The sequence below is a fragment of the Agrilus planipennis genome, unplaced genomic scaffold, assembly GCF_000699045.2.
Source record: "Agrilus planipennis isolate EAB-ADULT unplaced genomic scaffold, Apla_2.0 scaffold116, whole genome shotgun sequence".
Taxonomy (NCBI): Eukaryota; Metazoa; Arthropoda; class Insecta; order Coleoptera; family Buprestidae; genus Agrilus; species Agrilus planipennis.
Window position 1 is genome coordinate 830300 of NW_020438978.1, and position 22065 is coordinate 852364.

Consider the following 22065-nt stretch of genomic DNA (forward strand, 5'->3'; position numbering starts at 1 on the left):
CCTCTAACCGCTGCACCGCTTACTAGTATTCAGTTATCTTTTTTCATTTGGTCTATACCAGGGGTCGGCAACCTTTTGAGTCGGAAGAGTCGAAAATTACAATTTACAAAATTTCAAAGTTTTTAAAGAGCCACAAAATTTTTTCTTGCCAAAAATAAATAGTACTCGCATTTAAATAATTTTTTTTGATAAAAAACCAATCTATTTATTCATAAGAAAGAATATCTATTTATTCATAAGAAAAAATATCTATTTATATACAACACTAACATGTACTTCAATAACAAACAATTGAGCAAACAAATTTAATGGGAACCATGGCTTTGCATGGTTATTCAAGTAGAAAATTTAAACTTTACTAAACAATGTAACTTGTAGTTAGAATAAAAAAAGAATAATAACATACAATTGAGCAAACAAATTCAATGGGAGTGCTGGCTTTGCATGGTTTTGGAAAGTTTGGATACATTTGGCTCATAACTTGTTGTTTGAAGTTTCAAACACGACTCTAAATTTTCATTTGTTAGTTGGCTTCTTGCTTTACTTTTAATTATATTCATGCAGGGGGCTTGCTCGCACCAATATGTCGATTCGAAGATAGTCAGCACTCCACATGCCAACTTCTCCACCTCACTGTAGCAATCTGGAAGACTATAGGGATGCGGTGAAAAGCGAGTACAAGCGGCTGAGAGATAGAATCAGTGCCTAATCTTCGTTAATCAATTCAGAACGATTTTTAAATGTTTTTTTTTTTTGATAAAATAAATAATATTTTCGTGTGGAACTAAAGAGCCGCAGCTTCACATCCAAAGAGCCGTATGCGGCTCGCGAGCCGCAGGTTGCCGACCCCTGGGTTAGTCTGTTCCGTAAGGAATTAAAGCTCATAAAGACCTCATCGTCAGGGGAATTCCGAGGGTAATCACCAGCAGTCCCATCAATGGAGAGAGTAGTAATTATTAAGCGCCCCGTTGTATTTTTTTGTAGTTAGGTAACTATTTGTTTGGTTTTGTAATAAACCTATTTAAGTGGTTCTTTTGTTATATTTTTTAGAACTTCGAACCAGAATAATTTATGACTATTTGCTTTGGCAAAGTGGTTTCCGAGTTTTTGATTTAGAAACATTTTCCTATTTTAGAAATAGTGTTGTATAACTTTTTTTCGTTAATAGCAGATTTATTTATAGTATCAATAAAAATGAATCGCTTTTCCTTGGTAAATCTTTGAACAAAATATTGTGTATATTTATATAATTTGATTTTTGATTTTTTTGTGGCGTTATGTTGGTACTCATGTATCTCACTTATACCGACAAGTTCGACTACACAGTGTGTCCCAAAAATAACCGAACTTTATATTTAAATCATACAACATGCAGTGCCATCTATTGCAAATTTGCAGCATTAAAAAGATACATTCATCCTCTTTCAAACGCACCAAAATTCTTTTAAATCGGATGACAAATGTGAAAGTTACAGTCATTTCAATAAAAGAAAAAGTGTGCTAACGTTACAAAGCAAAAATGGTACAAAAAGCAAATATAAAATTTTGTCTTAAACTTGAAAAAAAATTCGCTGAGACATACAAAATCATGAAAAAAGTTTATGGTGATGATTGTATGAGCCGTACTTAAGTTTATACGTGGTTTACACGATTTAAAAATGGTAGTCAGGATTTCAATGACGACCTAAGGCTAGGTCGTCCAGAAGCTAGTAATCGTGCTGAATTATTGGAAAAAGTCCGTGAAATCATTGGTATCGATACAAATTTTACTACGAGAATGTTGGCTGAGGAATTAAATACGAGTAAAAACACTATTTTGAGAATTTTAATTGAAGATTTGGGTAAAAGAAAGGTCTGTGCGCGTTTTGTTCAACATGAATTAAATGAAGATCAGAAAATTGCTCGTGTGGAGCATTGCAACGACATTGTTAAAACTGCTGAAAACGATCCAGACTTTCTTGATTCGATCATAACTGGTGATGAGTCATGGTGCTTTAAATATGACCCTGAAACTAAGCGTCAATCTGCTGAATGGAAGTCCAAAGGCGAGCTAAAACCAAAAAAATTGCGTTTTCAGAAGTCTCGAATCAAGACAATGTTGATTACGATTCGATTTTTGCTTATTCCAAAAAATGGATCAAAGGATCTGTATCAAATTTTGAGTGAAAAACAACAAAATTAAGGGCGCGGACGTATTCCGAATGTTGACTTTGGCATATAGTGATGCTACCTTTGACCGAATCAACGTTTATCGGTGGTACAAAATATTCTTAGAAAGCCCAGAACGACGATGAAAATGTGAACGACAAAGAGCGTTTGGCAGAATTGATTGACGTTAACATTTGTCAGTCGCAACTAAATATAGGGTTGTTGGGAAAGTCATTTCGTTTTCTTTCGACAGAGGATTTAATTGTATTCTTTTGCATCCAACTTCACATTTAAGCCGTATAATTTTTATAAGCTTTGAGAGCTCATATAGCAAGGCTTGTGTGTGAAAAATTCCAATTAATTCTACGCAGTAGTTTTTGGTTGGTGCCCTTTTAAATATGGAGAGCGATAAGCAGCATTTTCGACATATCTTACTGTTTTACTACAGAAAGGGTAAAAATGCTGTTCAAGCCAGAAAGAAATTGACTGATGTGTATGGAGAAGGTGTGTTGACAGTACGCCAGTGCCAGAACTGGTTCGCTAAATTTCGATCCGGCAATTTTGATGTCGAAGATGCACCACGTTCGGGAAGGCCGGTTGAAGCTGATAAAGACGCGATAAAGGCATTAGTTGATGTGAACCGGCGAATAACAACACGTGAGATCGGATTGAGGTTAAATTTATCAAATTCAACAGTTTATGACCACTTGAAAGGCCTGGGATTATCCTCGAAGCTCGATGTATGGGTTCCCCATGTTCTCACAGAGAGAAATCTGTGTCGCCGCATTGACGTCTGCGATTCGCTTCTCAAACGTCACGAAAATGATCCGTTTTTGAAGCGCATCATCACTGGGGACGAAAAATGGGTTGTATACAACAACGTCAAACGCAAGAGGTCATGGAGCAAAAAAGATGAACCGGCTCAAACCATTTCCAAAGCCGATATTCACCAAAAAAAGGTGATGCTGTCTGTTTGGTGGGATTTTAAAGGAATCGTTTTTTTTGAGCTTTTACCGGATAACACAACGATTAATTCGGAAGTCTACTGTCATCAGCTGGACAAACTGAATGATGCACTTCAACAGAAAAGGTCAGAACTAATCAACAGGAAAGGTGTAGTGTTTCACCAAGACAACGCGAGACCTCACACAAGTTTGGTCACTCGCCAAAAGCTTTTACAGCTTGAATGGGATACAATGCTACACCCACCATATTCTCCAGACCTGGCACCATCGGATTATTATTTGTTCCGGTCACTCCAAAATTTTTTAGACGGTAAAACCTTCACCTCAAATGAGGAGGTCAAAAACCTCCTCGATCAGTTTTTTGCCAGCAAAGACCAAAAATTTTATGAGCGTGGAATTATGCTACTACCAGAAAGATGGCAAAAGGTGTTGGACCAGAACGGTCAATATATAATTTAATAAAGTATTTGTTTATTATACGAAAACTGTCTTTCATTTCCACAAAAAAAAAACGAAATGACTTTCCGAACAACCCTATAATTTGGTTGCGGATGACTTCAAGAGGAGTGTTGACTTTCAAATATTTAGTCCAGGCAATGGTTAGAGAGAGGTTGGCCACCAAGAAAGCAAATCCTTTAGATATAGCAAAAATATGTTTCTTATTTTTTGGCAAGAAGCAACAATTTAACAAACATCAAGAGTAAGTCTAAGGGAGAACCCAAAACTTCTGCTATCATTGATGGAATCATAAAGAAATATGGAATGTGACAAAGAAGGACCCATCAACAGGAAAAAAAGTATAATTAAAGATGCAATTAACCTCTACAGAGTAGTAGCATTTTATCCCATTGTCACTCTTGTTCAATTATATAAAAATGATGAATCCATTTTACCAAAACAAATTCAGTTGCAACAAATACCCACTAGATGGCGATTCACTGTTTGTACATGGATTTTTTTTATTACCATTCGATGCAAAAAGAAAGACAATCAGGCAATACTTGTCCGTCCTTATGTAACAAATCATGTGCATATATAATTTTTGACGTTGCATAAATACATACAGCAAACAATTTTGTTTATACGATTTAGTTATTGCATGGACATTTGTCTAATTACGTGGCAGCTATTGTATTTTTCATTCCATGCGTTTCCCACATAACGACTGCGAGACAGTAGCCAATTAGACAAATTTAAGGTACTAACCCAACCAAGCCATTGTTAAATATTTAGAGCATAAAATACAAAAACATATACAAGGTTATTTTAATGCGAACAAAACAATTGTAAAATTGCTCACAAATGGGAATTACCACGCCACACATACAATTTTATTGTTTGAAGTACGATTATTTTAACAATCATTTAGAAAATTTTATGTTTCTCGATAAAATTCAAATAAAGGCCATTTGAGTACCTACCAGATAAACGCACATTTAGTCATTTTGAGTCCATCCTCCGTCTCCAAAGTAAAATGAACTGAGACGTTGCTTCACTAATGGTCGACTTCAGGTTGCTTTGAACGAGTGACAGTTAATTTAATAATTTAATGCTTTCTTTAAATGAAATTTTTAAGTGGGCTGGTTTAAATAAATTAACTGATTTCATTTTGCATATAAGTATTTTAAGTAGAAATTAAAATTAAAATTTTTCTCACATTAACGATAAAAGAGGTCAAATAATTCATAAACATTTACTAATAAAAATATTCATCTTCGGAATCATCCTTTAATTTAAAATGCTCTTAATCTGTCTAATTCTTCAAAATTTCCAAGTATATTTTTGATTTGTAGAACACTGTTACCCAGAAGGTCCTAAGACTGGTTGGACACGCACCTCCACTCCCTCCTATCCTGAACTAATCTTCACATTTTCTTAAAACAAGAACTATTTGCGAACATCAATCTAATCTAGGTCCCCTCCTAACTCCTGTTTCTGCCTCTAATATGTCTCTGACTAGACCTTCATGCCTGAGAAGGTGTCCTACCAACCTATCTCGCCTATTTTTTATTGACTTCCATAGAGTCCTCTGTTCTCCTATTCTTTCTAATATCTCTTCATTTCTAACCTTCTCTATCCACGGTATAGTCATCATTCACCGGTAACACCACATTTCCAACCTTTTCTTTTCCGCAGCGCCCACCGTCCATATTTGGCAGTCGTACAGCACCGAAGTCCAAGCATACACCTTTTACAATCATTTTCGAATTTCTAAATTAATCGTTCGCAAGCATAGAAGTGACATCTTTTTATTGAAGGCGACAGGACCCTGCGCTATCCTCTGCTTTATATCCCTACTGCTCCTTTCATCCTGACTTATCTGACTTCCCAGATACTTAAAATCAGCCATTTCTTCTAATCCTTTGTTTCCTATCTGTATATTGGCTCTTTCCCTACTTTTTCTTCCCTTTTGTTTTGTCCCTTTTTCCCTACTGTTTTGTCAATACCGCTTCCATTTTATTTAGAGCTCCTCCTTGCTAGATGCTAATACTGCTATATCATCCGCAAATCTAAGCATACAAATATTTTGCCCCTGTATATGTATCCCTACAGTTGTGCTGTCTTTAATGACGTTGATCGCGCCTCGATGTATAGATTAAAAAATAGCAGTGAAAATGCGCATCCTTGACTGACTCCTTTCCTAATATATTATATTACTCTTTATACAAACTAAATATCTTATTTATGTTTTTTTACAATATGATTTTTCTTGATAGATTTTACTTCGGTTACCATATTCAAATTTTTAGCAAAACAAGAGTTCCAATAGTGTGGTAATATCTAAAAAGTTATGCAGCGAATTAACTTTTCCATGATTATGCATTTTTTGATGAACAATTCTATATGATTTATCCATTTATTAATTGAAACAGTTTTTATTAATTGTACGTTATTGTAAAAAAAATTCAAAACATGCTTAAAATTATAGAAATTAAATTTCTTCTCCACTGAAACGCTTGTTAACTTTGACGATGTTTAAACGAATAGCGATCGCAAATCGTATGGTCATCACACTGTCATTACAGAGGCACTGTAGTCAATACCATACATGAATAGACATTTGCTTTCTCGGATCAGTCGTAAATGAACTATGTAGTTATTCGATGTACCCCTTCGTACCCTTAGTTTAGCGTCAAAAAAAGTAACATTAAATTCATCCCCAACAATAAGTGAAAGACATGGATGGACCATTAATTTTTATGTTGTTTGCTAGTTTCTTACCAAAATATTATTTCACTTTAGTACGGTTTGATATTATTATAAAGTGGAAGCGATTTTTCCAAGAGGATCCGGATTTCTGAACGGCTAGTGCTAGCGCAAACACCTGACGCTATTATATATAAATAAGTATGAATGTGGAATAGGGGTTTCATAACATGGTTGCTGCTAATTACTTTTAATAAACTATTTTGTATGTACGTCTGTGGTTACGGTATGGAGACATCTAAATGTTTGGTTATTGACATTAAAATATTCCTTCATCGAACGAAGGCTACCACAAATTCGTTCAATATCTTGAGTGTCATATATTCAAAAAAGGCAGATATAATGCAGATATTGTTGGTATTTCGTTTAAATAAGTTCTCCTTTATCAAAAGAGAATGAAGATTGTCAAGTGCGTGACTGGCTTTGAGTGACAAAGGCACCATATGAATGTACGGAACAGTAAATTACAGTGTTTTATTAATAACAAAGCACTTACTAACAAATAATTATAGTTATTTGAAAAGAACATTCGGTTTTTTTTGTACCATAAAACGCTTGATTAAAAAAAACAACAGTTAAATACCCACAGATTAGTTGGACCTAGCCAAATTTGGACGAATGGGTACCGTTGTTGATGGTGTACAGCACATCATAGATACAGTCCATTTCAATTTATTAGAATTGTGACCTTGAAGAAATCTGCGAGAAGTTAGAACGAATACACACTAGGCGTGAGCAAGACAGAAATAGTTGTAACAACCTTGAACGAGCAGAGCTCTCGATGGGCGGTCCTAGGAGATCGGCTAGAACTGTACAGTACTAGACGAAAATGTTTAGCAATTTCTTAAAAGAAAAATGTATATAAATTAACAATAGAACACAAAGCAAAAGTTACCCCCGCGGGGGTAAATCAATTATTATGTGGGGGTAATAAAGAACCTAATAATTACGGTCTAAAATACGCAGGTAGATAGTAAAAATATAAAATTACAGATATGCCGTTATTTATGCACAATTGATAAATATTGAAAATTCTGTGGTTCGGCATTTATCTGCATCAATAAACTCACTGAAGCAATATTTTCCGGATATGGATAATCGTCAGTCCAGTTCTTGGATATTGAGACGATTTACTATGGATGATAACATTATTAAAAACGTAGACGTAGAAAAGCTAGTGCTGAATATCCTGCTCTAGCTCTAACAGAGCTTTAAAAATGTTAATACCCTTTGCCAGCACCTATAGATGTGAGAGTGGTTTCCCAACTTTAGTTACACTGAAAAAAAAGACCAGAATTCTTCTAAATGTGAAACATGATTTAGGATACTCTTTAAGCGAAATTAAAGCTTACATAAAAAAACTAAATTATACATAATAATACCAACCATTACACTAACTATTTTTACTTAATTTATTGTTTAGGTATATAATATTATAATACTGATGTGCAATTTGTGATTATTAAAAATATTTGTATTTGTTTGTATTGATAACATTTAAAGGTCAGGGTAAAATCAGTTTTCTTAATTGGTCACAGGAGTAACAATATTAAAAAAGGTTAGGAATCACTGGACTAAGCCTTTCGTTTCTTTTGCCTAATGTAATCTAATTTCATCTAACGCTTTCGTCATCGGGCGTTAAGGCACAACCACTACCATCCCTTCCAATACCTATGACCCGACGACCGACCGCAGCAGACCAAATATTGACATTTACTAGCGCTGGACACATCAAAACTAGTAATTTTTAATTAAAAATAGAATGTAGAAATGAAGATAGACAGATATAAGCAAACAGTTTATCCATGGAATATTACTGCCCCACCAACTGACTAATGGTAAGTGATTCCAGGAAACAGGAAACCACAGAAAAGCTTGGCAGGGCAAACCAGAATCAAACCGGTGCCCTCCCGAATCTATAGTATGACCAATACGGCAATCTCGATCGCAAAGCGATTCTTGATTGATCACGGCCGGCTAAAAACGATCTCAATTCTTTTCAATAAACAAAAAATTTGCAAATTTTGATTGTGAAGCTTGGCCGATGGATTTAGTGTTGCTTGCAGAATTTCTATAGGAATTAGTTGTTTAAATTTATAATTGCAAGAAAAAAAAACAATACCTCAATTGATTGATTGAAGCGGTACTGACAGATCAGTACTGTATGAAAATAAATAAAAGTAAAACTAAAATACTGGTATGCAAGAGAATAAAAAGTAGGCAAAGAGCGAATATAAAGATAGGAGGCGAAAAATTAGAAGAAGTGGCTGATTTTAGATATTTAGGAAGTCAGATAAGTCAGGACGGAAGGAGTAGTAGCGATATAAAGCAGCGAATCGCGCAGGGTCGTGTCGCCTTTAATAAAAAGAAGTCACTTCTATGCTCGCGAATGATTAATTTAGAAATTCGAAAAAAGTTGTTAAAGTTGCATGTTTGGAGCGCGGCGCTGTACGGGTGCGAAACATGAACAATGGGCGCGGCGGAAAAGAAAAGGTTAGAAACCTTCGAAATGTGGTTTTAAATAGACGAATGATGAGGATAACGTGGATAGAGAAGGTTAGAAATGAAGATTTATTAGAAAGAATAGGAGAACAGAGGACTCTATGAAAGTCAATAAGAAATAGGCGAGATACGTTGGTAGGACACCTTCTCAAGCATGAAGGTCTAGTCAGATACAGATTAGAGGCAGAAACAGGAGTTAGGAGAGGTAGAAGTAGACCTAGATTAGATTACTGTTCGCAAATAGTTACGGATGTGAGTTGTTCTAGTTTTAGGGAANAGACATAACTAAATAGATTTAAATTACTATACTAGCAACAGAAAGATCAAAGGAATTAATAAAATAAACTTGGTTTTCAATGTCATGGCTCACAATCTGTTTACGCTAGGTAGGTGTAAATATAAACTCTCAGAGATTTTAGAACCAGAATAACGATTACCAATCCAAAATCGAAAAATTTCGTTTCATAATAACACCTGCCTAGTAACGATAGCAAATTTTAAGAATATTTGAATGATAAGAATAGAAGACGTTTGAATATAAAATTGCTACTTGACAAACTAATATAAGATTTCTGAATGTACTATATGTCAATATAGACAAATATTTCACCGAATGTAGTGAATCTTGGATTCATTTTGGATACGTCATTCAATCGGACTCTTCAGATTTTGTGTCGAGTCATCTTCATTTTCCAATATTTAGAAGCGAAGCGTGAATTTGTGGGGCCCTGGGCTAATACTACTTGGGGGCTGACTGACAAACGTATCATTTACACGGCAACTTTGACCAGAATTGTATTATTGTTAATGTGCATGCGTAAGTATTCAATCATAGGGGCAAGAGTGAAGAAATATACAAAATCATAATTTAGTAATTGATAGATATGGTTACACACTTGTAACTATAGATTTGGTAATTCTCAACAACTTTTCTTTATAACCGTTTTTAGTACTTTCAAAAATAAAGGTACTTTATTGCTGCACAAATCTCATGCTTTATGTCAAAACTTGTATATGACTGAAAAATTATTAAGTCTGATGATGTCATTAAGTGTTGTAGACCATGCAGGACTTTTTATAAAGAGTAACTTTTTATCGTAAAATTAATAATAAAAACGTTTCCCATATGCTGTCAATTAGAGATATGCAAAATGTTTTTGTTTTTTGATTTGTTATTTCAAATGTAAAATACAAAATAGACTCCCCTTTTGTATTTTGAATGCTGACTGCGAAGTACGTATTTTCAAAATACTTTTTTCAAATAAATACTTTTTGTAGTACTCATTTAATTTTCTACATTTACTTAAGTATAAAATAAAAAACCTTGGAGGCATTTTCTCATTTTTTTAAATATTGGAGTTTTTCTAGGCTAATAGTGGTGTTTGCACTATATCACCAGCTGCGAAGATTGAGTATGATTCATATTTTTCTGTTTGAAGCGATTGACATATAGTTTTTCTATATTTATGCTATTGTTTATTCATTTCAGCAACAAATAACTCTTCTATATTATTCCTTATTTGCCTTTATCACCCGTTTTAATTGGAAAATAGTTTGTTTACCGTGAAAGATCAGAGTCAAAATAGGGTTGCAAATAATTTTATTGATGTAAAATCAACATCAATCATTTTATATCAAAATATTTACAACCCCATTTTGTTTCGGATCTTTTACACATTGTAATAACAGAAACAAATGGAATTCATAGTTTCTTTAGCTTTGGGTTCATCTAATAAGTGAAGTTTTTCGAATCATTTTCTAAGAATTTTGGATTATACGCATTTATTAGCACACCACAATATCTTGTAGTTTTCAGTTTTACACAGCTGACGTATATCAATTCGATATAGTTTTGCGGGCTGTTTTGTCGTAATTCCTAGAATTTCGTAGTTCCTGCTAAAGGTACGATAAGTCGATCAATATTTTATATTATCCATTCCCAAATAATTTAGAATTTTTTGGGCTCTCTTCAATTAAAGAATTAGAAGACATTCATGGAATGTCTCTTTGACCCCTTTTAAATTTCTAATACCTTCAATGGCCAATGTGAGCAACTTTCATTCATCATTTTATATAATGTTTGATGAGTGAGAAGCAAAACTTTTAACGACAAAAATGTATTTTGCATTTTACAAATAGTATTTTAAATGCAAGTATTTCAAATAAATCACATGTCTGGATTTCTATCACAACAAAACTTTTTAAAAATCTAAGAACGTAATCTTTCGTGTCGTGTAACGTGAATAATCTTGTATGTATGTATATGAAGAATTCAGCTATTCAAATGTTTGATTCAATATTTGGATATTCAAATATGTAACTATTGAATATTTGATTGTTCAAATACTTGTGCATTTACAAATACATGCCTATTCAAATATCGGATAATATGAATATTCAAATCAAGCTATAAGCAAATATTTATACATTTAAAAATGGAAAATTGCGACCGCAAATCTTGAACCAATAAATCTGCATGTAGATAGTCCACGTATTTTCCTCGTTAGCTCACCATTGGTTCCAAAGTCGTAAAAAAAAATTTTTGTCATAAAAAAATCAACAATAATAATTTGAAAATGTCCGCTTCAATATTGTTATTCGATTTTACAATATTAGTCCAACTTTTATTAGTGGAAAGTTGTAAGGATTATCAGGTTTGTATTTTGAAGTATCAATTACTCAATAACAATTGGAAAAACGGAGATCAAATTTACAGAAAAAAATGTCAATTTCAGAGGGGTGTTTGATCATCAAGTTCTTTTTTTTTGACCGATTAAAAATACTGAACATAAAAAATTAAAACTAACAAAAATTTTATAACGCGATTCGTGTTTTTGGTAGCGGTTTAAATAGGATGTCTTTCTAGCATTTAAGGTTTTTATAGTTTTAGTTTGGACTAGACATAACTAAATAGATTTAAATTACTATACTAGCAACAGAAAGATCAAAGGAATTAATAAAATAAACTTGGTTTTCAATGTCATGGCTCACAATCTGTTTACGCTAGGTAGGTGTAAATATAAACTCTCAGAGATTTTAGAACCAGAATAACGATTACCAATCCAAAATCGAAAAATTTCGTTTCATAATAACACCTGCCTAGTAACGATAGCAAATTTTAAGAATATTTGAATGATACAAATTTAACAATATCTGAATAATGATGACGAGTATATAATTTGTATTGTTCTACCCTTAGATATCTAAACCTAAATTTCAAAATCCTTCAACCTTGAACCTTCAGCTGTAACGTGAGAGAATAGACGCAAAGCTTTAAATATCGATTACCACCATCAAAACAAGACGACACGACAGTATAAGGGAAACCCAAAATAAACGATAATTTTATACTTGTGCTAACATTATACAAAGAAAATACGAATGATATTGCAATTTCACTATCAGTGAGAAAATCGACAAATTTTCATGTTGGCGCCTTTAGTTATTCCAATTCCGCTGACATCATTATTCGTTCAAAATAAAAGGAACGCACTCCCACGTTAGTATTGACAGAATAATAAAATCGTAAAGTCGGCTACGCTACTACTGAAAGCGATAGTCACAAAATCGTAACCTACAAAACGTATGCAAGTACCTGCAACATCGCTTCTTGAAAAATCAATTAGTTTCGTCACCAGTGTGGACGGATGATGAATAAAACACAAATTACAATTATATACAACAAACTACACAAACAACCCGATAAGATAACGATCCGCACTGTTATTATCTGTTACAAATAAAAGCGAACTTGAACAATGTATCAAAAGAACAACATAACAGCGGCCGGTGCGTTGCAAGTATCGGCGAGGAACTCTCGATATACGCAATGAGTAATGTGTATATATGGCTCGCCGGTCGTGTCAGCGATATAACTATACGAAATACGAACTAGATATGAAACACGTTGAGTTTGGTTTTGTTCGTTCGCTGCTTTAGCTCGGCGGTACAGCGTCGGCGACGTCGAGTCAATTTAGCCGAGCCGGACTTCCTCATTCTTATGTGCGACTGCGCGAATTACAAGAGGGTTCCCAGCTTACGGTCTGACCGATAATTTAAGATCTATTATCGTCTCATCCCTCTCAAATTATGAATCCTACATCAGTCGTCATAGCAACATTCTTGTATTGTATTGCAAGTCTTAAGCACGAATGAAACAAAATTAAAAAGTGCACTTCAGAAATGATAAAAATCTAAAGGAAAAAAATTATTTTAAACTCGATTTTATAAAACTTGTATTACTAAAGATTTTATGTTGCACTTCATTTTATTTGATTAAGCGCTCGATTAATATACGCACTTCTCATTTTCTGAGTGATATCGTTGCCATGTATTTCTTTTGTTTACAGCAATTTGATTAAATTATTATGTGTTTCTAAAAAATTTGGGTATATCATGAAAATATGCTTTCAAATCAGAAGTAAGTACTTGTAATTTCATAGAATAATTAATTTTTCTTTCCTTATAAATTATGTACACAGATCGTTTAAAATATTTTTTTTTCTCTTAATTTTCGTTTTCTTTAATGTTTCTCTAATGAAACTATCAACTACGAATACTGTAATTGATCATATTTTAGAGGATTAGGTAATGTTAAACTTCCTTATTAACTTTTAAATCTATGTAATTAAAATCAATATGAAGTTTTTTAAACAAAGATTCTATATTGCAACCTTCTTTGTTTTTCTTTAATGGTTTATTTTATATTATAATTGGCTTTGGAGCCAAAATAATTCGGTTTCAACAACAGTTCATTTACAGCATGAAACTGAAAAAATTAAAAATTACACTGTTTTTCGACTGTATCAGTTACCATTATTGCAAAGATTCTATTTGAGGAAGAAAAGAGATTTGTACGAAACCTCTAGTCAAATAATAAGTGCTAAAATTCACATTTATTGTTATGTCATAAATATTTTCTTTTTTGTACTAATTTAGTCAAACCATTCTTTTAAAACAGAACCCATCAAGTCTCGAAAATTGTTTTCAATCATTTTTCCGAAAACTTGACTAACATAAAAACTCTCAAACACTTTTTTTGCTATGACTTTTTAGTATGAAGATTGATAAATCAACTATTTGGAAACATACTTTAATGATAACTTCACTTTAACTTAAAATGATGGCCAGAAGATTGCACTCGCGGTTCGCGGAAAAGTTACATACTTAGGTACCTAGCCTATAAGTTTAACAAAGTTCAGAATCTCCATCTTTAGGATCCTTTATCACAGGGTGAATTTTGTGAAACAATTTTAATGAAATGCGATGTAGACGAGAATTAAAAAAAAAAACAATCTGGTGGGATAAATAGAAATTTTTAAGAGAGGCATTTTTAATACAGGCATGTGAAAACCCCTATGCCACTGAAGAATGTGAATTCCAAGAGAAATTTAGTTATAATGTATTCTATATTTTTAAAAATAGATAGCTTCCTCTACTTCTCTCTAACGGCTGTGTGGTGGGAGAGTGATTCGGAACGGAATGGAAGGATATAGCAGTACACTTCCTACTCATCTCTGTGGTGTTTCCCAATTTTTTTTGTACCATTTAAGCCTTTTTAAACTTCTTATGTAAAGTTGAGTTGATTGTTAAGTAACATAAATGAAAAATTTCAAGATGTTACATGGAAATTATAGAGGAAACACAATAAGCACATTTTCAAAACATAAAGGAAAACTAAAATTCAAGTACAAAATGAAAGCGTGACAATCGCTTCGATTGAAACGTTCCACAAAAATGGGCATTTCTTTCTTTTATGAACCTTATAGTACAGTCATTTGGTAGTTTTGCCTGGAAAGTTTTCCGGAAATTTTGAAAATTGGTAATTTTATAGATTTTGTGGTGCTCATTCCGAATTTCAACTTTGCCACCTCGTATATTTGCCGCTCGCACCACCATATTGGAAAAATGGCGCCTAAATGTAGTTTTTTGGCAATATCTCCTTTCCAACTCATTTTACGATAAAAACAGTTAGATATAAAATGAAACTAGGGACAATTGCCTACAATTTTTGTATCTACCTTTTTTCCATAAAGTCAATAGTTTTGGCGTACGAGCGCCGCAAAGTGTACTCCAACGCGCGTTTTGGTAGAGCTGAATAGAAATATTTAGTCTGAGTCATCAGTAGAGTTCGGAATATATGCACTAAAAAATAGCAAATATATGCATGCAAATATGCTTTAAGAATCGTCAAAATATGCATTATTATATGCATTTAAATTTTAAATAAAACACAAAGAAATTCTGTTAACACTTGTATTTGTTTAAATTACAATAGCATAACTTACAAAAAAAACCAACGAACGTTATCTTCAGACATACTATAACAATATAAAACTAAATGTTTTTTTAAATCATCCATGTTAAAATTATGTCGCCTATTTGATAAAAAATGGGGGGATACCACGTTAAAAAAAAACGCACCGCTTACTCTACCTCAAGGTGGTGTGGAAATGAGTTTTTTGACCAAAATGCGTGTTGGAGTACACTTTGCGGCGCTCGTACGCCTAAACTATTAACTTTATGAAAAAAAGATAGATACATAAATTGTAGGTAATTGTTTCTAGTTTCATTTTGTATATAACTGTTTTTATCGTAAAATGAGTCGGAAAAGAGATATTGTCAAAACACTGCTTCTTGGCGCCATTTTTCCAATATGGCGACACGAGCGGCAAAAATACGAGGTGGCAAAGTCGAAATTCGGAAAGAGCACATCAAAATCTATAAAATTACCAAATTTCAAAACTCCCGTAAAACATTCCAGGTAACCACTATTTTTCGAACTAAATGACTGTACTATTAAACGTACGTTTTGACGACAAACATCACAACCTAACAGAAACACCTGAACAGAATTATTGCTGGCTATTCAGTTTTATTTAAGCGCTACTAGATAATAAGTACAGTGTTTTGGAAACTAGTGAACACTATAACAAACATAATAGATGTTATAAATCACCAGTACAAAGTTAGCAGATGGCGATATTCTCTCTGTAGCAGGGATGTATGAATAATATTTTGACGGTTTTAGATACGGTTATGGATATGAAATTATTTTGGATTATCCGATAGTTTTCGAATAGTTTGAGATACTGATATTCGATTTTTAAGGAACTTTAAAAGGAAAATACAAATAGGTAACGATTTTTCTTTATTTCTAGGTTATAATCTGGTAATATAATTAGAGAAGAAAAACAATTACCTTAAAATTTAGATTCCGCTTCAGTTTGGTTACGGTTTCGGTTAAATTTTTGTTGCTGATATCCGATAGTTTCGGTTTTACGGAACAACTTCGGTAGGTCGGTAATTTATCGAGACTGCCTGTTATGTGCTGATGAAAACAAATAAGTTCAAACTTGCAATCCAAATCTGGTATTCTCGTTAAATTACTCACCAAGAACTATTAAACTGTTCTCACCAAGTTGGATGTCGAATTTCATTTTTTATGTGTTTGCACATCGGTTTCCACACACAACAGCTGAGCGTCCTAAGTACGCCCCTGATAATGAAATCATATGCCCTGATTATAAGAATGAAAGCCAAAATAAGAAACAAACATTTTATTTATAACAGCCAACAGCGACGTTTCGTCTTTTGATACAAGGTTTTCTCTAAATAGATTGTATGTCTTAATTTTTAATGTAAAATCTATATATATCTATCACCACGTGCTTTTATTGTTTATTACATTTATTATTTCATCTATGCATAATTAAAGTGTTTAAATTAGTGTACGTTTTTATCGTTTATAACTATACTTCATTTACTTTCTCTAGCGATGTGCCCCTTCCAATGTCTTGCATGCGCGCTGGCAAAATCGTAAGTAGGAAGAAAAAAGCTTATTATACTCTCGACTCTTGTTCATTAAACATACTTTTTCATACAGTACCTGCCAAAAGTTTTGTTCAATCATGAATAGTAGTGCGAGTCGAAAACAAGTGTTGAAGCCTTTAATATGTCTTCAAATGTAAATAAACATCTCGTTGACATTTTCAGTAGTAATTGGTACCAATAACAGCACATTTGAGCAATGCAATTGTAGTGGATAAAATGGTCAATTTTTCCGTGCAGTACTGTACGGATTATACACTCCTCACCGGTTAAGAGTTTGGCCAAGAGTTGTCTCCATTCTTTTCTGGCCTAGTGCTGTTCTTTTCTACTTTGTGCAGGTCAAACTAAAGGTCACATCGCTAGAGAAACTAAACGAAGTATACATAAAAATCTGTACCATACCAGTCTATTCAGCACCACAGCGTACAATCATTGACATTGACTTACAGTCTACCTCTAGAAAGCCTTGCACCTACTAAAAGGAAAAAATTAGTTTTTAACGTTAAAATTTACAGAAGTCGGAACTATTTCAAATAACCGATTCGACCAGAGATTGTTTTCCAAATCGATTCATAAAAACAACTTGTTAATTAATTATTTCAGTTAAGACCCAACTTACATACATATAAACGATTCCGAAAAAACAGTAACCCTATAACTATAATAAACCTAAACTTTTTCATTTACGAAGTGAAAAATATTTCCTTTGGCTTCAGATTACTTTCTTTGGTTCTTTATTCAAACTAGGCAAAGCGCAGTCTGAAACATACGAGTTCGAGGTAAATGAATGCAATATTAACTGCAACGCCTTAGACTAGAAGAATGTAAACAATCCTAAGAAGCTATTAAAGGCTATTGGCACCTCTTTTTCCAATGTAACGACAGATGCAAAATTTGTTCATCAAAATTGAATCGGAGGTATCTACCAGTGGCTGTCAAAAATAATTTACGAATTTTAGTATTAAAAATACTACTTGGATCGTTTATATGGGATTACCCCCAGGATGTCAGCTGCGGTATTGTTTAAAATTGTCTTCCAAATTTATATTATTATTACAAGTGTTTAAAATGTTTTTATCGGCAAATCGAGTTTTGAAATGTCGAAATTTTACACTCTCTGCACTAATCACACTAATACTGTAATATCTTATACTTGTAGAATGTACTTTTCTTTAGAGAAAACCTCAGTCCTAAGACTGGTTGAACACGCATCTCCACTCTTTCCTATCCTGAGCTAATCTTCGCATTTCCCCAAAACTAGTACATCCCACATCCTTAACTATTTGCGAACAGTAATCTAATCTAGGTCTACCTCTACCCCTCCTAACTTCCGTTTCTGCCTCCTTCCATAGAGTCTTCTGTTCTCCTAATCTTTGTAATACCTCTTCATTTCTAACCTTCTCTATCCACGGTATCATCATTCGCCGATAACACTTTTCGAACGCTTTTAACCTTTTCTATACTGTCGCGCCCACCGTCCGTTAGAATCCATTATTAATTATTAAATTTCACTCAAAAATACTTTTTTTAATCAGTTAAATTATTAAATATAATTATATGATAACATTTAAAGGTCAGGGTAAAATCAGTTTTCTTAATTGGTCACAGGAGTAACAATATTAAAAAAGGTTAGGAATCACTGGACTAAGCCTTTCGTTTCTTTTGCCTAATGTAATCTAATTTCATCTAACGCTTTCGTCATCGGGCGTTAAGGCACAACCACTACCATCCCTTCCAATACCTATGACCCGACGACCGACCGCAGCAGACCAAATATTGACATTTACTAGCGCTGGACACATCAAAACTAGTAATTTTTAATTAAAAATAGAATGTAGAAATGAAGATAGACAGATATAAGCAAACAGTTTATCCATGGAATATTACTGCCCCACCAACTGACTAATGGTAAGTGATTCCAGGAAACAGGAAACCACAGAAAAGCTTGGCAGGGCAAACCAGAATCAAACCGGTGCCCTCCCGAATCTATAGTATGACCAATACGGCAATCTCGATCGNTTTATTGATTTTGTCTATCAATTGCCATGCTAACAAACACAACTGATGTCTTGGCGTTAGTTTATATATGTGACCACCAATTGGCGTATCGGAGGCATCTTTAAAGACAGAGCAGACTACGTCAAACATACCAAAAGGCACCAATCAAACCTCATCCTTATCGTTCAATGGGGTGTGTGCGGATACAGGGGCTCTGGCACATACCCATTTAAGGTTATAAAAGTTCATTACTGTAAGATACATGAGGATTTGATGAAGATTCCACGTACGAAAATGCGTCCATGGTATTCACTACGAAGTTATATGAATCGAAAAACAGCCAAAACGACGTGGCTCTTGCTCCATCAGTAACAACTACTATCGGAAATAGTGATACCAGCAATCATAAGCTCCATAACCACAAATCATATAATACAAGCTCCTGCCCCGACATCGGTCAATAATACCCAAAACATTGTGATCCCAACTCCATCAATACCTACTACAGCAGCTTCCACACAACAACGGAGTAATCCGTCTCGGAAAGCTAATGTACATACTGGACGTAATACCGATGAACTTGATCAATCCTGACATCGCTAAACTGGTTTGGGGCTCCCTTAGTAAAATCGTTACCAGAAGAATAAAATCAGAACCAAGCAGAAGCGTCATGTGTCGTTTCCTATCTGGAAACAAAGACAATGGACTGGCTAACTTCTCCACTAACGCTAAAAATATATGGTCGAGAGTAAAAAAAAAAAAAACTTGGGTGTTTCATTCCCACCAGCCGGTAATGCTGATGGGCGGGCAGTCCCTCCGGACTACGCCGGAAGGTAGGGCGGAAGACTGCTTTCAGGAATCGTGGGAATGGGTGGGTGGTGGCTCGGGGAGAAAGATGAGACGGACGAAATGAAGACAGAAGAGAATGAAAGATTATCTGTGGAATATGACTGCCTCAGCATTTGCTTAGGTGATCCAAGAAAACCACAGAAAAACTTGGACCAAGGCAGACGGACCCGGAATCGAACCGGCGTCCTCCCGAATGCTAAGCAATGGTCTAAACGAGAGCCAGAAATGCTGCTTGTAATGTTCGTGGGTTTAACAAATTAACTTTTAAGAAGAAAACTATTTATTTACACTAATTATTATTGAACTTAAAAACACTATTAAATTGTAGCGGCTAGTTTATAATAAAAATCCGGAGAATGTACATACAACCAAAATTATTATAAATCTAACAATAAGAACTGAAACGGTACGGTTATCAGTTAACATTGAATTGGAACAATTACCATATATAAACGGAAATTTTGTATCATGTTAGGGTAGTAAGTCTTGATCTTTCTTTCTGTTACCTATACATGCGATTGACTATTTATTTATATTTATTGTTTGTTTTAATCTTTGTGTTGTGATCTTCTTTTATTATTCGTTTTATGTGTTTTTTTTGGTGTATTAGTGTGATCCAAATTATACTGTTTTTATTTGTGTCGGACTAGTATTTATTTTTATTATTAACAACAAAAAACCGACAAAATTATTACTAAAGTTACGTAATTATTCTATTTATTTACACTGCTGTTACTATTCACTGTTCTATTTATTTCACTTCTATCACTGTCGATTTATCTCTTGATTCAGTTCTGCAACGGTCAATTTATTTCTACTCTACTTCGGCGATCGTCTCTTCCTTTTTATACTCCTTTGCCTCCTTTCGGGAACATTCTCCAGCCGTCCAGAGAAGTCTCGTTTTCTTTAAACGGTTTAATTGCTTTCCCGGAACGCAGGTACGACACACACGTTTACAGATACGGCGCACATGAAGAAAAGCGCCCGCGGCTAGTCGGAGAATCGATAAGCCGCTCACACACACGTATGCCCGTTCGCACACAATCACGCTCGTGGTCGCTACACTGCTATACGACTAAAAAAGAACATCAATATCTCATGGTCCGAGGATGTGGCAACCAACAAAATCGTTTTCAAATGCATAGAGAACCATCACTACCTCTCCGAGCTCCCGCTCCCAAGTTGTCAGAGGGCTACGAATAGCACTACAAGAATACTATCATCACTATCGGTCAAGCTAGGCCAGGGAATAGCCTTCAAACTTATTTTAAATGGTCAAATAAATTCATCAGAGATAGTAAATTTACAAGATTTACAGACTGCACATCTAGCCAGGCTGGATGTTCTATCTATCAATGGCACCAAGAGATGGTGCAATAGTGACAATAGATGCGGAGTTTGTGGTTACGCTAAGGAAGCTCTCCCCATCTTATATGTCATAGCATGTTCCACTCAGAAACTTGAAACTAAAGACACAATAACATCCTTAACAGGTTTATCAAAATCAGTAATTTTACTGGCACAATAACAATTGACCAAAAAATAGAGAGGCTACCAGAAGAACTCAGCGTGCTAGGGCCAGACTTGGTTATTCAGAACAATAAATCCACAAGTATTGTTAACGTCACCATCACGTTTAAAAATGAAAGAAATGCTGGTTTAAGTGAACTATTCTGTCCAGACGTTTCGTCGGCTACTGCGGCTGACATCCTCAGTGGTAGTGCTGCGTTGATCCAAAAACTTAAGTTTTGTTTTTACTGCATCTTCTCTGTGTGGTTACATAGTATAGGACGTTTTACTGATGGTTTTATCAATTTTCACTTGCTGCTTCTTTTCATTTAGTTAGTAAAGTGTAAACTATGACAAGAAGGTCAAACCTTTGCAGTTTATTAATGTTAGAGTTTTATGATGCACCGTATAAAAAAGCCTTAGCCTAAATCGACAGTAATAAATAATCTTCTTTTCTCTATGCATAAATTTATGTATTTTGTATTTTAGAAGAATTTTCAATTCCTAAGAAATGTATACATTTCCCAGGATATGTGTGTATTAAAAAATCTTAGAAACAATATTTTATAGATTTCCTAAATAGCCTCGGAATTGTATATTCTGTATATTATAATTGTATTCCTAGATTTCGGACATTTCCGGTAACATATAAATTAACCCTACAAGAATTCTAAATGCTTCATTGTTAATAATGATTACACGTTAGTTCGACGATTCTGTGACCTACATAGTTAGGTATATTGCTGCTGTCGTCTCTCGAAGCTTATTGTTAGTGGTAAAGTAATGGTGCGTAAAGCCAAGGACCTCAGGTTCGATTCCCGACGAGGACATGACAGCAACAATAATTTTTCCTCATTTATTTGAGGTTATCAGTTTCTATAATGGTAAAATATTAATTCAAAACTTAATTCACATTAATTAATTCATGTGATTGTTAAAGGAGTTATAAAATCGCATCTGCCGCAGACTTGCTTTACTTACATACAAATTGTAGCTATTATAATATTGCAAATCGCAAATTTTCTGGTTATTTCATATATTTTTCTTTAATTCATTA

General features: G+C 34.1%; 1 protein-coding gene across 1 annotated transcript in view; it reads right to left on the reverse strand.

Moving 5' to 3' along the window:
* The window catches only part of LOC108735576, a 356390-nt gene extending 343649 nt beyond the window's left edge, over positions 1–12741 (reverse strand). The window contains exon 1 of the mRNA XM_018467573.2: positions 12418–12741. The gene's annotated coding sequence lies outside the window, so the exon portion shown is untranslated. The remainder of the gene's footprint in view (positions 1–12417) is intronic.
* Between the last annotated feature and the right edge of the window lie 9324 nt (positions 12742–22065).